The sequence below is a fragment of the Myotis myotis genome, unplaced genomic scaffold (genome assembly GCF_014108235.1).
Source record: "Myotis myotis isolate mMyoMyo1 unplaced genomic scaffold, mMyoMyo1.p scaffold_m19_p_2, whole genome shotgun sequence".
Lineage (NCBI taxonomy): Eukaryota > Metazoa > Chordata > Mammalia > Chiroptera > Vespertilionidae > Myotis > Myotis myotis.
The window spans coordinates 63,048,700-63,063,606 of record NW_023416324.1 but is presented as its reverse complement, the minus strand read 5'-3'; the positions used below and the strand labels follow the sequence as shown (position 1 = coordinate 63,063,606).

Sequence of the window (14,907 nt, the reverse complement as noted above, 5' to 3'; positions counted from 1 at the left end):
TTTGGCCAGCGCATATGTCTTAATTGTGTGATCAGGGCAAGCTATGCTCATGTTCCTTCCTCACCGGGTCATTTCCACTCCAGTTCTGAAAATAAAAAACAATTGGTTAAAAAAAGGGCCTTCCTGACTGAACCTTGGATCCCCTTTGAGTTTGGACAAGAAGTGTGGGCTGTTCCCACTCCTCTTCCCTTTCACATCCTAAAGCTGGGTCAAGTTCGCCCACGAGTCAGGAATAACATGTGCTCTCCTGGCACAACCTTATTAGATTGTCCTTCTGGAGTGGCCCCTACCACCTTCTATGGGGAAATCAGTGGTGAGCAGGCTCTGAGTCTGAAGCCCTGGGCGGAACCAGCTCTGCCATTGCAAGATCTTGGACAGGACAGACTGCCTCTTAAAGCTCTGGATCTCTCGAGCACTGAACAAGAATAGTAGTATTGCCCGGCCGGTGTGGCTCAGTGCTTGTGCTGATCTATGAACCAGGAGGTCATGGTTTGATTCCCACCCCAGGTGCAGGCTCAATCCCCAGGAGGGGGCTTGCAGGAGGCAGCTGATGAATAATTCTTATTAATGTTTTTATCTCTCCCTCTCTCTGCCTTCCTCTCTGAAATCAATAAAAAATATATCTATTTTTAAAAAGAATAATAGTACTGTCTCCCTCCTGGTTTTGTGAGGATGAAATGTTATAAAGAGCTTCTCAGAGCACCTGGCACCTGGTAAGTTTCCAGAAATGGTAGGTTTTCTTCTCACCTCAGCATAAATCCAGTGCGGAAGAGCCAGGTGCCATCACCTGGTCCTGACAGTTTCTCTAGTTCATGAACGTGAAACACGGAGAATGACATTTACCGCGTGAATCCTCCCCCTTCCAGCTAGTGAGTGGGGGACCTTCCACTATAGAACCGGAGAATCAAACGCTCAGCCCCAGTTGCCTGGGTGCTTGAGAATGTCTTCATTTCTGTGGCGGCTCCTTTTGTAGGATGTAGAAAGCCTTCAAAAGCCGGGGCTCCAGGAGAAAGGAGAGTCAGAGGGGAGAAGCAGGGACTGCAGCCAAACCCACCTTTACTTGCCTCGCTTCCCACAGCCGGTCTATGGAGGCCCTGTTCCCCGGAGGCGTCCCCACCCCCGCCCCGGGCAGCTGTGGGAGGGAGTCACATCACAGGTCCAATAGCGCAGTGGTCCCCAGCGCGCTGCGAGTCAGGAGCCAAAGAAGCAGAGTAAGAAAGTAGAGTCCTGATTTTAAATCCCTCCCCAGTCTGTCAGCTTGGGCAAATAGCTCTCCTCCATGAAGCGGGAGGTTGTCATTTGTAAAATGTGACTATGAGCGATACCGCCGGGAGGGTCACGGGGAGGGTCAATTGGGACGCGGCACACGCCGCGGTGGCGTGCGGAAACAGCTAGGTGCTGGCGGGGACCGGGCATCGCAGCCTCCCGGGCAGTTAGGGCGGCCGCCTTCCCCCGCCTCCCCCCTGTCGGCCTCCCGCAGGGACCTGATTGACCTCGCTGGCCACTCTCTGGCTTCCGCAAGGCCAGGGACACAGCCCCGTCTCTGCGTGTGTCAAGCGCCGGCGGTGAGAGCTCCCGGCCCGACTGGCGCGCGCGCCCAGCAGTGGCCATGGTCCCGCCGAAGGCCCTTCGCGGCGCTGGCAGCTCATCCCTCACCGAGTTGGGTCCGGCTTAGTCACAAGTGTTGCAACCCGGTTTCAGTTCTAAAAGGATTACCCTGCAAAGAAAAGAGAACACAAGATTTAAAAAGAACCCAAGTTGATGTTTGTGTTTGTTGCCATGGGACTAGGTTCAACTGTATACAGATGTAGTTGTTTTGTTTTTTTTAATTAAAAAAACTTTCAAGCTGTGTGCTGCAATAGACAAAGATTACACCATGTTTGTATTGCAATGTTGCTATGGAAGTGCATATGGTTTTATTTGGTGGAAATTTGCAGAGAAATCGAAGGAAGTCATATGTATGAATGACAAACAAACATGAAGCTTCAGAAAACAGGCCTCCAAACAAATATTGTAATTAAGAAGGCTCTTGACACTACCTTAAAATCTGGACCAACAGGAGTCATGGGTGCCACTTCACCTGCATGGGCCCTACGCCAGGAGGCAGGGAAATGGAGCCCGAGAATCAAGGGTTTAACCAGTCTGCCACTTGCTGCCCAGGTGACCTTGATGAGTTACTGGGCGATGACTGACCTTTGCTTTCCAATTTCTGAAACAGGGAGCTATTCCCCCTGTTGTGCACTGATATTGCTGAGAGGAAATAATATCATACGTCATGAGTCCCGTTCCTAGTAAGTGCTCAATAAAAGGGTAGCCATTCTTATGGAGTGGTGACAGCAGTCCCAGTTACGCTCCAAGAGTGTAGTCTCATTCATCAAACTATCTTTGGGGCCTTAAGCCCCAGGTACTTTCAGGTGTTGGTTTTGTGGAGAGTTATCATCAAACTGGATGACTGTTGAAACATAGACTTCAGATGTCAAAGGAATTGAAGAGGACGAGGTGCAGCAAGTTGGTGACACTCGCCAGGGGAGCACTGTGGCCTCTCAGCCTCTGGCTCTAATCCCCAGGAACAGCTCCAGCCCCTCTGAGAAGACAGAGGACCCATCTCCAGTGTCTTCACACCTACTATCCACTCTGAACGAACACTTGAAGGGCTGGATACTTATTACAATTGTAACATTTTTAAATCTTCATATAAATCTTCGAGTAAATTCCCATAGATTGAACTCTTCCAGGGAAGTAGAACTCCACATACACTTTTTGTATGGCTTGCACTTTGAAAGATTCACAGACCGGTTGGAATGCCGTCTGCCCCAGCCTCTCTCCCCTGCGCCCCTCTCCAAGACACACAGTAGAGGTTGGCAAACCACACTGAGAATTTGTGCTACCTTTAATCAGATTCCTGGATATTTCTGGGCCTCTGTTTTCTGATCTGGAAAATGAAGATGCTGGATTAGGTGATTTCTGAGATCCTTCTAGACCTATGTATGTCATTCATCTATTTTGAATAGAATACAAGAGGTCTCTTTCAGCACTCTAGACTGTTGATGTTCTAACCTACATTAAGAAACAATGAGAAGTCTGTATCCTCTCTCAAACTGGCATTCTAGTTTTTCTTAGCCCCTTGAAGGGCCCTCAGAAATCTAAAATATACCCGTTCGCTTATGGTTTTCATGGGCATGCCTTTCCTCCTTGCCCCAAACCGGGACTCCACATTGGCCAAATGGTACTTCACCCTGCCAGGGCTGACTAAATGGACTTTTGTCTTCGCATCTGCTTGTTCAACACCTTCATTATGACTCAAGTCACTTTTTAAAAACTAATAAAATTGTGAAAAGGGGGAGGGGAACCTAACCAATTTTGTTTTAAACTACAAACCATATAACTTTGTCACCATTCTGTGTATAATTCAATTGCAGTCTTTGTAATCTGGCAAAATTAAGGGATAAAAATTGAATTTCATTCAATTTACATAACAGAATGGCCAAGGTGTGTGTTTAGACAGGATGTGTGTGTATAAATCTCTTTTTATATGTGTTTCTTTTCTAGGACCCTAAACTTGAAAAAAATGTCTGCCATAATGGTTAATGGTACAGTCACCTTGTTAGTGTAATAGGTATTGCTTCTCACATTAAGGACATTAGCATATTTAGCTGGCTAATGATGTCTGTGCGTCTAATGATAGGATTACTACTGACTTTCAAAGCCCATCATTTTCCCCCTTCTTTCTGCCACCCAACTATTTTGATCTTAGGTTACACGTAGACTGAGGCGTGGGAATGAAAGTCAGCTCACCATGGCTCTGCTCCCAGCTGTGCCGTGAACCAGCTGTGTGACCTTAGAAAATCCTCCTACCCTTTCTGGACCTCGGTGTCCTCATCTGGAGAGTGAACAACTCAGCCTTGGGCCATCCCATCCCTAAGATTACCTTCTGACTAATGGTCAAGGACTCTGCAATCCTCAAGCCTGGAGAGGTTGTCTGCTGCCAGCTACTGTTGACTCCTGGAACTTCTTTTCACATGAGACTAATTCTCAGACACCCCAGCTCTGAAATTCCTTGACCCTTGCACTTGATGCTGTTCTCCCAGGAATCAAGACTGAAGCTTTTGCTCAGACTGGGATTCAAATACCCCAGAGTCAGTAAGAACCTCCTTCCATTTCAAGACTAATTCAAGAATGATAACCCTTCCAAGGGCACACAGGTCATATTTCCTGTGTGTTTGCTCTGTCACCCGATGTTTGCTTAGCTTCTGTTCAATCATTGAGGATTAACATTCCTTTTTTTTTTTTTTTGCCTTCTTCAGATTCCAGCCAGTTGAGCTTGGAGGCCCCTATGAAAACCTTCCCAATCCATTCCTCGTCTCCATTCTCTTCTCCATAAATAGAGAAGATGTCTTCTGGGGTTCATGCAACGAAACCTTCCAGGGCAAGGCTCATGTGGGGAGAGGGAATGCAATGTGCCAAAGCAAGAAGTGCAGTATTGTTCTGGCAAAACAGTCTGCCAAAGGGCAGAGTACATCCTTTGCCTCCCCCTCTTCTGCTGGGCCCAGTGCAGGCCGCATGTGGTGCTTGAACCACAAGAATGCAGTCCTGTGTGCTGCCTCCCGAACCAATCAGGGCAGTGGTGATTGGTTCCACACGACTGTGCAGATTGGTTCTGCTGCTTAACAGCTCGTATCTGGAAATAGATGCTCCTGTCATGGTCAGACTAGGGATGCGAGTGAGGTTGGGGGCTGGTTTGACAGTTTGGGAAACACAAGTTGGACAGTGTGTCCAACTTTGCCTTGTTTGTACCTTGTTCCTGCCCTGTGTGTTATGATTCCTTTCCCAAACTGGCACTTTGTCCTGAGTCTTAGGGCACAAGAGAGCAAACAGGTGGAATACATTAGCTACATCTCTTTTCTTAGACCCTTTGCTGATATTAGTTAAAGCTGCTTTGCTCTTTATTTAGAAATAGTTTTGACTCTGCTTTAAAAGTACCATTTGCAAACCAGTGCTTTGTCATGATTCCTTGTGTTCAGGGAATTAGAGTTGAGTTCTTGGCTGAGGGAATGACACCTCAAGAAGCGTGTCTTGCCCCACTGGCATGGCACAGTGGTTGAGCATCAACCTATGAACTGGAGATCACAGTTCAATTCCTGGTCAGGGTACATGGCCGGGTTGCGGGCTCGATCCCCAGTGTGGGGAGTGCAGGAGGCAGCCGATCAATGATTTTCTCTCATCATTGATGTTTCTATCTCTCTCTCCCTCTTTCTTCCTCTCTGAAATCAATAAAAATATGTGTGTGGTGGTATTGTTGTTTTTAAAGGAGCGTATCTTACTGAGCTGTGGCTACAAAGATGCTGACCAGAAAGGAAGGCTGCCCTCTCCTCACTCCAATAGAACTTTCTACACAAATATCCACAAAGGCTTTTCATCATTAGCTACAGGTGAATTTTGGCTCTCTGCCGACTATTTAAGGCATTTACAAAGCTTTTTAGAGAAGCCCAAGAACCGTGAGGGTGGGGAAGTCTCAGCAGCAGCAACAAGGGACTTGACTTTTTCAAAGGTACTGTTAAGCATCAGCTGAAATTCGGTGCCATGGATGAATCTCACCAGCGTAATGGTAAATGAAATTAGCCAGACGTTCGAGTATGAACAGTATGATTTTTTTATAAAACTACACAAACAGGCCAAGCTAATCTAGTGTGTTAAGAAGTCAGGAGTGTGTTTACCTTTGGTGAGGGAGTGGGGTGGAAAGGAGCACAGGGGAGACTTTTGGGGAACTGGTAATGTTCCGTTTCTTGATCAGGGTCTTGGTTAAACGGGTGTGTGTTCAGTCTGTGAAAGTGTGCACTTACGTTATATGCACTTGTCTTTATTGTATTATATTTCAATAAAAAATAACTTACTGAGAGGCAGTTCAATGCACAGTGACATGGAGCATTATCCAAGGAGTATACAATAGTTAAGTGGGAGATGCAGAAATGAGACAGTACATAGAGTATGCTGTTATTTGTATTAAAATAATGCATAGGCATATGAGTGTATACGCAGAGAACATCTTTGGAAGAATACTGGGAAGAGGGTTTGCCTCTGGGGTGCCTGGAGACCGAGGTAGGAGAACTTGCTCTTTATGTCTTTTTGTGCCTTTTGAATGATGTATCATGCGATTGAATATTTTATTCAATAAAATTATTCATTAAAATGTTAATTAAAGAAGACAATATGCTCAGTGAAATAAGCCACCGAAGGACAAGTAGTGTATGATTCCACTTACGTTAGGTACCTAGAGTAGTCAGTTCATAGAGACAGAAAGCAGAATGGTAGTTGCCAGCGGCTCAAAGGGGGAAGGGATGGGGTTTTTTTGCCTAATGGGTGCAGAGTTTCAATTTGGGAAGACAAAGTTCTGGAGATGGTCGGTGGTGGTGGTTGCATGACAATGTGAATGTACTTAATGCCACTAAACTTGGTTTACTTAAAAATGGTTAAAATAGTAAACTTTATGAATGGTTAAAATAGTAAACTTTATGAATTTTATATTATCTATATTTTGCCACAAGTAAAAAATGTTAAATATATTAATTCAAGCTAAACAGTCATTTTTAGATGAGGTAAGTTTACCTGTGCAGGCTCCGTCATTTGCAAGCTGTGTGTCCTTAGGTGGTTCCTTAACTTCCCTGTGTCTCCGTTTCTTTGCTTCCTCATCTGTAAAGTGGGACAGTACTAATTGAATGAAAGGATACATGTAAAAGGCTGCGAATAGTCCTTGAAATGTAAGTGCTTAAGAAATGTTCATTTTTGTCATTTTTACATGTTGTGATTTAGAAAAGCAAATTGTAAAACTCCATGTGTGATATCACCCCATTTATATTTTGTGGAAATAATCTGTGTGTGTGTGTGTGTGTGTGTGTGTGTGTGTGTGTATCTCATGCACTCACCCATGTATCCATCCTATGTTTATCAAATAGCTCTCTGTGCTGGACATTGTGTTAAGGGCTGGGTGGACAGTGGTGAGCATGGAGTGCGGGGTAGAGAATGGTGGTAACGGTGGGATCCCTCTTTAAACAGAGAGGTCACAGAGGAGATGGCAATTCTGAGCAGACAGTAGCGGGACCCTGAAGGCTCCAGCCACACAAAGACAAAAGGGGGTTTCCTGACACAGGAAGTAGAAGGCTGAGAGAGCCTAAGTGTGAAGGCCTCTCGTGGGTGAGTAAGGAGGAGAGTAGTGCAAGAAGAGGTTGGAATGTACACGGAAAAATCTAGAAAGATGGGGAAGAAACTTAAGCGTAGGTTCTGCTGGGGAGTGGGACTCAGGGAGGTATGGGGAAGAGGGTGTGGAGTGGAGAAAAGGAATTTTACTTTTCACCTCATTCCCTTCTCCACAGTTTAGATTATTTGCCATAAGCATGTATTTTGTTATTGGGCGAGGGGGAAGCTAGTTAATAAAAAATTCAGGAATTTTAATGATTAATAGTAAGGAATCTAATAACTGTTCTTTCTTTTAAGAATCACCTCGTCTCAACTCTCCAGTTCCTCTTCATGAAGCAAGAAAGTAGTGAAATTTATATCTGCTCGTTGGTCTGAAAATAGGACAGACATTGCCTTCCCCTCCTATCTATTCAATCATCTTTCTCTTCGAGCCAGTAATACTTGTTTTCAATTCCCTTCGGTGAAACCCTTAAATCATCTCTTCCACTAGGACTATTTTTACTTTTTTTTAAAAAGGCCTTTCAAATTCATGCAGGATTCTTACTCTGTGGTCACTGTAATGACAGATGCACCCAGTGGCAGGTGCTGGCCCCTTCCAATTAGGGTAGGGAGGAGAGAGGGACGGGATGGGGCCTGGGGGGCTGAGGGAGAAGGAGGAAAGAAAGTAACTTGCTGGTAAAATGAATCCCAGAAGCTCCATGGGGCTGTGTGCTTCCCCCCTGTCTCCACTAGTGTGCCGAGTGCCTTGTCTAAGGTGGGCAGGGGAGTGAGAATTCCCTGCAGAATGTTCTGAAAGGCAGAGAGAGGTTCGCCCTGTCCACGTAGAATCCCAGCGGTGGTAAGACCGCTTAGACCCAAACCTTGGCATCAAGACAGCTGTGGTGTGTTCTAGGACAGATCTGAAAGCCAGCTCCGAGGCCATGTGGATGGGCGTTTTGAACTGGAAGTTTCCTGGCAGTTTCAATCCTCTAAAGCATCTGGGGTCAGAAAGGAGGAAGACAGGGCCTCTGATCTGTTCATTTCATTGCTCACTCGGCAGCTGGAGAAACGAGGTGAATAACACGAATGTGGAACCTTGCAGCGGGCCATTTGTATGCCCAGCCCACGCTCCAGATGTCTCCCTGTGTTTATTCTCTGAATATTTTTTTAATATATTTTATTGATTTTTTTACAGAGAGGAAGGGAGAGAGATAGTCAGAAACATCAATCAGCTGCCTCCTGCACACCCCCCACTGGGGATGTGCCCGCAACCAAGGTACATGCCCTTGACCAGAATCGAACCTGGGACCCTTCAGTTCGCAGGCCGACGCTCTATCCACTGAGCCAAACAGGTCAGGGCAATTCTCTGGATATTTTGATGCCTTTTTCCAACCTGGAAGAAGTACTTTAGTGGCAACTTTATCTTTGGCATCTGGTCCTAAGACACTTGGGTGTCTTCTCTTCCAAGGCTCGGCACTGCCCTTCTCACGGTGTGTACGGTGTGTGTGCCCTGCCCAAGGCCCTCCTGTCCAGACAGCTCCGTACACTGCAGGGGACACTTTCTTTCAGGTTCAACCCACACGGCGCTATTCCCAGAAGACTTCCTCTCCCCTATCACTTTGTGTTTAGAAAATTCACTCTCTGCCAACTGTGGGCTACAATATTGATAATAAACGAGTATTTATTGGATGCTTATTACTGTCAGTCTGTATTCTAGGTACTTTACGGGGATTCACTCCCTTCATCCACATCACGACTCTCTGATGTAGGTGTGGCTGTTGTCCCTGCATACAGATGAGAGAACTAAGGCACAGGGGTCTCTGCTGTCTGAGCAAGCCAGCCATGCTCTGTGCGTTCAGACCCCTGCCGAAGGCGCCAGCGGCTCTCGGTGAATAATCTCTCCTTGTTCTCCTTAACTCCTCATCTACTTTCACATCCTGAGCAAAAAAAATGTGTCCCTGGATTCCTCCTGCCAGCTCCATCTGTGAAGCATGTGGGCCGATGTTTGAATAAGAATGACTAAAGAGGAAAGCGGCTTTATGAACTTCAGACTGTGAACTCAAGGAAGAGAGTGAGTCAGGCCTCCACATTCCTGAAATACCTTCAGGAGGCTCGGTGACCTCAGACAATGAGGCAGAGCGCTCTGGCGTCCTTGGGAGGCCCCCCACAAGGAAGAAGGTGAGGGCAGGCGCTCCTCACCGGTTTCTGTGTGTGCTGTGTGGGGGTGAAGGAGACCTCTTGCCAGAATGGCTCACGGTTGCCCACAGTGCCTCCTCGCTTTGCTCAGGCTGTTCCTTCTGCAGGCAATGCCTTTCCTGAAGCCTTTGTCAGCTTGTCCTCCAAGGCTCAGCGGACACACCGTCTCCTCTGACTGCTTCAGGTCTGGCTCCGCAGGACTTGCACATGCTGCTCTCACTCCCAAACTCCTGGCCCCGAGAGAAAAGTGCTTTCCACGTGTTCTGCCCAGTACACCACTAGGTACACCTTCTGAGGCTGCTAGCAGCTCCGAGGAGACAGTCCTGTCCTGGGAGGTGGGAGATGTGGGTTCTCGCGCCATGCAACCTCCCACACCTCACATTCCTTGTGAATGGAAATGATTTGTTTCTGTCTGCCTCTCCCACAGATGGTGACCTTCGAAGTACAGGGACTTTCAGCCCTGAACACCGTTCTCAGCGAGATTAATTAACATGTTTATTAAATAAGTTTAAAGAATCATGGGCAAATCTTTCTCCCTGGCTTTTACCTCTATCCAGCCCTTTCATCACCAAGTGTAACGCTATAGTTGGGTATGGTGTACAACCACTCACAAAGGGCCAGTACCCACCCACTAAGTTTTGACTTCTCGTGTGTGATTTATCGTGTATGTGTTGCAAGGCCAGAGGAACCTGAGGCTGCCTGAGCCTGAGTTCCGGCACCACAGGTGAGTCATGGAGAACTCATGGTGTTGCTTCAGGAATCCTTCCCAGACTCTTGCACAGGGAAGGAGTGAAAGGTTGTTGTACTTGGGCCCATTCTGTGGATGGAAACACTGAGAGAGTAGAATCACAGGCAAGAGAATTCTCTAAGAGCTGCATACTTTCCAAAAGGAACAGTAAGTGAAGAATGGAATGAGGACACAGAATAACTAAGCTGTGAGTTATTGTTCTAAAGCCCAGGATTTAGATACTCCAGTCCCCTGACTCCGTGGGGAAAGTGCCTTCAACTGTCCGCCCAACACACTAAGTAAAGCTACTGAGATTGGCACCAGCACCAATACTGAGCAAAGCCCTGCCCTAGAGTCGGAAGGTATGGGTTCTTGTCCCATCGCTGGCAGTAATGAAGTTGGTGGCCTTGGACATGTCAAGTAACCTTTCATGTCTCCTCATCTGTGACCTGAAGAAGTTGGACTGGTGAAAAGGTGAGGTGAGGTTCAATACTCCCACCCACTTCTGCTCACCTACACAAATGTGTCTCCAGTGACCAATCTGGCAGTAGGCTAAGCCTCTACTTTTACATGTGACAGGGTTGTCACCCAGTAGTTCCACCCTCCAAGAGAGAAAGCTGGGAGGGTGGGTTAATGCAGGTCCATGTGGCACATATTCAATAGGCAAATGGGATTTTTAGTACCTAATGAGTTTAAAATCTGTTTGCAGGTGAAACAGGAGAGGCCCTCTTCCCCATCTCAACCTTGCCTCCATTCTTGCCCGCTGGCCCTGGCCCCACCCGCCCTGCTCAGTGGTGGCCTTTCCCTCGTTCCGGCTGACCAGGGGAAGCTGCCTGAGGAAGCCCAGCTCTGCCATCCTACGCAGAGCTGCCCTGGCTCACCTTGCTGCATCTGGCAGGTGCCGTCTGCAGCCTCCCGGGTAGTTAATGATCTCCCCCTAGGCAGAAGAGCCCTTTAATAATTTACCAGCGTAGATAAAGAAAAAAGCATAGTTCTCTACTTGGAGGCCAATTAGGCTGGCAATTCAGACAGTATGGATGGAGTTAAGATGGACTTCAAGTTCAAACCAAGCTGTTTTGTGTACGAACCCTGCCTTATAGCTGTGTGTATAAAGCCTTATCAGAACCTCCATTCAGATATTTAAACATCCCAGCCCTACTGTATGATCAGCACTTTAGGGCTCCTTCACGACTCAGGGGACTTAGCTGTATTAAACAAAGAAAACCAAAATACCCTAGGACAAAATGAGATTTAATCACTTAAGGAACTCTAGAGAAAGAAAAGTTCTTTTGCTTTTTCTGACTTCTTGGGTTCTTTATTAGAGTCTGAAAAACTTTTTTTTTTTTTGCAGGAAATTGTATATTTCTTTGAGTCAAAAGTTCAGACTCTGAGAGACATGTGGTGCAGCGACTTTTTAAAAAAAATGCTTTGGGGTTAGAGACCTAGGTTGAAATCTTGTGTTCAACTAATTGGGTTCTCTGAATCTCACTTTCCGCATCTTTAAAATGGGCACAATAGTTCTGTCCTTGGGATTTTTTCTTTTTTTTGATAGTCATAAATATGTAAGGAACAACCTGGCACACCACAGACAATAAATGATGCATCCTCTTCAGCATCATCAGGCTTGCTCATGTCTAGAAAAATTAGAATTTTATACAGACTTGAGGGAAAAAGTCCTCGCTCTCAAAAGTATAACCATGGAATTTAATAAGGATAAACATGGTAGGCCTTGTAACATTGGTGGCTCCCAATGAACTACACCTCCCACATTGACTCGGGGTTTGATCACGTAACTTGCTTTGACCCAGGAGATATTGGAGTGAAGCACTCAGATTTACTAGGTGCTCGGCGTTGGGGATTGTCCTCTTGGCGCACTCTCTCCTAAAAGCCAGCTTTTCGTCCGTAAAAGAAAAGCTCAGGTCAGACCACTGAACGTCCGGGAGCCCCAAGAAGCCACCAGGATGAAGCCATCTTGGACATTCCAGCCCCAGCCAAGCTCCTAGCTGAGTCTACCAACAAAACTGAGACAAATAAGAAATCCTTGTTGCTTTAAGCCACCAAATTCTGGAAGCGTGTGTTTGTTGCACAAATGCCACATCCTAAATTTACATTAAGGAAAGCAAACAGTACAAGTAGAAGTGACAGATTATCCTTATAGAAGTTCATATGAAATAGACCATCAGATTTCAGTTAATTATAAGTATCAACATACTGCTAAGGAACTAAATGCAAGCTTAGCCTGCTTTTATTAAACAGATGAATTGGTTGATTGGCCATACAGTTACTAATTGCCTGCTGGTTACAGGCTTTGTGCTGGGGGTGCCTGGGGCTGGGGCTACCAAGAAATTTAAGACCCAATTCTCCTGGACTCTGTAGCCCCTTAGATTCTGAAATGTAAGTTCATACATATGTTGAGGTCTGACAGTTCAGTGGGAAAGGTGGATAGGTGACAAAAGCCCACTTAGGTTCCTTAAGAATGCTGATCGACTTGCTGGATTTGGCACTCAGGGAACGTCTAGAAAACTCTGTTGATCCTGTGAGGAATAATTGTACCCACTATATACCCTGGGGGCGGGGGTGGGGTCCGGGTGGAAGAGGGGGAGAAGGGAGCGAGTGCAGATGGGGATGGAACACAAAAATTTGAGAACTTAAATATGAGAGGACTGAATTCATTCTGAGTACCAGAAAGAGAATCTTCAAGTTACTGAAAGTTTTAGGGAGATGGCTTTCAAGTTAATATTCAGAAGAATGGCTAACACTTCTGGAGCATGAACTTCAGAAAGAGACAGAGTGGGGAGCATCCCTGTCCATGAGAAAGGCCTGAATTGCCCCTTGCCAAGGAGATGGGGAAGGGGTCCTGGCAGTAGGTGGAGCCAGGAACCCCTAAGCCTCTCCCACGATTCATCCCCAGAGTTCTGTCATTCTCATCCTGCCAGGATAATATTACGAAGTAAAACGGATGATACTCGCCTGACAATAGTGAGTAAAGGCATTGATGACAGGAGACTGAGCCCAGAGATTAGGGAGATGAGAATCCAAGCTTCAGAGACACATAGCTGTTGCCTCTGACGCCTCTCACCACCTTGCAGGGGTCATGAGAACATGTGCTTCCCAGGGATTAGTTAGCATGCTCTGGGAGCAGAGTCGGAGGAGCAGGCCAGGCTAATAGGAGCCTGCAGATTTCACAAGCGTGTGACAGTTTAGGAAGGTTGAGGGAAGGGGACAAAGCAAGGATAAGGATGTCACCTGGCATTTCTGATTGGGTATTACAGCCCTATTCCAGAATCATCATCACGGAACCTGCTTCTCTCACCCTTTAGCTGGCAAAACTATAGGGGAGAAGGTTTTTTCAGGAGTGTGGGCCCCACTTTTTGTTAGTGGGTCTGCAGCACCAATAGCACCAGGTTCATAGGTCTGTAGGAAACAGGAGATCTGGGAGGTCAAGTTTAGGATTCCCTGGAGACAATGCAATTGTGGGCCCAGTCAAAGGGTGTCCTTCACCTTACTGTTGGGGCTCTGGGTGGGAATAAAGAGAGAAACTGCAGATTGCCCCTTACCCACAATTCCTGAGGCTCCTATGCTTTTGCACCCCTGTGCCTTTGCACATGCTGTTTCTCTGTCCCAACTTCTACCCAGAAGTTGGGACAGAGATCCAACTTCCAGATTCTACCCCATGTAAAACCTTCCCCAATCTCTCAGGCAGAGGCATCCTCAGACCTGCATTGCCTCATTCAGCACAGCTTACTGTGGCTAGACTATGAGGCTGGAGGCTGAGTCTTGTTTACCTCTTTATCTCCCAAAAGAGGTGGTCCAGAACCTGGGAGGTCCCTTCTGCTCAAGGGCACATAGTCAAACATATGAGTGCCCTCCCTCTCCCTTCACACACGTGTGGCGTGCTCACCTATGCTCCGCTTCGTGCAGGGTACATACCTGCACTATCGCTGTGGCCCATCTCTCTAAATGGAATGCAACCCTTGTCAGAAATAACTTCATTCTAAAGTAAACCAAACAAAGGAAAGTGTGGTTTCCATTTTCTCCTTCCAGAGCAGGGAAGCCCTGGCACCTGGGGGCGGGGGGTTTAGTCTAACTGGGGCCTGAGCAGACCAGAAACCCTCAAGGGAGGGAGGCCAGTCGTGGCACAAACCCTTCAGGCCACTGACCCAGCACAAAGACTGCACTGTGGGGAAACTCGATCTAAGGGTGTGCCTTGCTCTACGGGAACGCGATACACAAAAAATCCAAAGTCATAAAATAGATAAATCTGGGGTGGTTATTGACTTTACAAGAGAGCTCGCCAGCAGGTTCCTCTAAATAGCCAGCTCCCACAGTCCACTTAAACTGCGATTTTATTTTCAGGAGTTTGATATTACACACCGGTTTTCAGGAGAAACATAAATAGGTCCCCGAGGAGCCTGGCGTCTCAGTGTGTCTGGCCCGCAGCTCGCTGAGCAGCCCTTAAGGTGAGCGGGCCTCGAGCTGCTGTGCTGGAGGCCCTGGGGGTTGGTTAGGGGCTCCCTCCATGCCTGGTCGCGGCATCTGGCGTTTCCGATGTTAGCCGGGGCAGGAAAACCCAGGCCCCATCTGCTCTGCCTGAGCGGGTCATTGATTTCTCAGCGCGCTGTCCTCTGAGGCAGTGGCTCTCAGCCTTCCTAACGCCGCGGCCCTTTAATACAGCTCCTCACGTTGTGGTGACCCCCACCCACAAAATTATTTTTGTTGCTACTTCATAACTGTAATTTTGCTACTGTTATGAATCGTAATGTAAATATCTGATATGCAAGATGTATTTAGGTGACCCCTGTGAAAGTCATTCG

General features: G+C 46.9%; 1 long non-coding RNA gene across 1 annotated transcript; it reads left to right on the top strand.

Annotated features, from left to right (window-relative positions):
* The first annotated feature begins 701 nt into the window (after window positions 1–701).
* On the top strand, window positions 702–9,752 carry LOC118677447. The gene is made up of 4 exons (XR_004974394.1): window positions 702–4,140; window positions 4,305–5,429; window positions 6,696–6,755; window positions 7,489–9,752. It is a non-coding gene; the product is annotated as an uncharacterized LOC118677447 (long non-coding RNA).
* The last annotated feature ends 5,155 nt before the right edge of the window (window positions 9,753–14,907 follow it).